The 965-nt window shown below is 40.8% G+C and overlaps 1 non-coding gene across 1 annotated transcript; it reads right to left on the bottom strand.

The window, feature by feature from the left end:
* Positions 1-289: 289 nt before the first annotated feature.
* trnaq-uug lies at positions 290-360 on the bottom strand. The gene has a single exon. It is a non-coding gene; the product is annotated as a tRNA-Gln (tRNA).
* Between the last annotated feature and the right edge of the window lie 605 nt (positions 361-965).

Below are 965 nucleotides of genomic sequence, written 5' to 3'. Positions count from 1 at the left end.
ATGCATTTACCGTAGGCTAACCATTTGTGCGTAACAAGAGTGCTTATCGACTCCCACCCTTTTAAAGTTGACAGGGGAGGAGTGTGTCACTGCAAAAATCATGGAAGGTCCTACCGAGATTGAACTCGATCGCAGGATTCAGAGTCTGAGTGCTAACCATTACACCATAGAACCTCATACAGAGTAATTATTGTAGAGTTCGATTTTCCTGTCCTTAGTACAGCGGATAAACAGCAGATTATGAGATTATTGGTTGGCCATGTGAATAATTCAGCACAAAAAAACAGGAAGGTTCTACCGAGATTTGAACTCGATCACTGGATTCAAAGTCCAGAGTGCTAACCATTACACCATAGAACCATATTATAAGTCCAAATGGAAATTGAAAAAAAAATCTGCGTTTAATTTGCAACAGCGGACTGTCGTTCCTTCACGTGTTGCAAATACTTTCAACTGACAACAATATTTGGACAGCTATATTCTAGTTCCACGAGGCAAATTAATTGACATGGTAGGATCGTCCAAGATTTAAACTCGGATTGTAGGATTCAGAGTCCTGAGTGATAACCTTTACAGCATAGAACTCAATACTCTGTGACGGGTTCAGATTTTACTGTCCTTGGTTCACCGGAAAAAAATATCAAATATTTTCTGGCCAGAAACGGTATCAACTGGGCTACCCTACCATGCATCCACTTGGAAATCCACATATTTCCAACACGAATGAAGTGGCGCAGTGTGAACAAAATATGAAACATTGTCAGTTCTTTGTGGGGCAGCAAGTTTTCAATTAAAAATGTACCAGGGACTCATAGTATGCATTTACCGTAGGCTAACCATTTGTGCGTAACAAAGTGCTTATCGACTCCCCACCCACTTGTTTCTTTCACGTACAACTTTTAAAGTTGACAGGGGAGGAGTGTGTCACTGCAAAATCATGGAAGGTCCTACCGAGATTTGAACTC

The sequence above is a fragment of the Oncorhynchus gorbuscha genome, unplaced genomic scaffold, assembly GCF_021184085.1.
Source record: "Oncorhynchus gorbuscha isolate QuinsamMale2020 ecotype Even-year unplaced genomic scaffold, OgorEven_v1.0 Un_scaffold_21840, whole genome shotgun sequence".
Classification (NCBI taxonomy): domain Eukaryota; kingdom Metazoa; phylum Chordata; class Actinopteri; order Salmoniformes; family Salmonidae; genus Oncorhynchus; species Oncorhynchus gorbuscha.
Note: the sequence above shows the minus strand (reverse complement) of the source record. Positions and strands in the feature narration are given on the sequence as shown.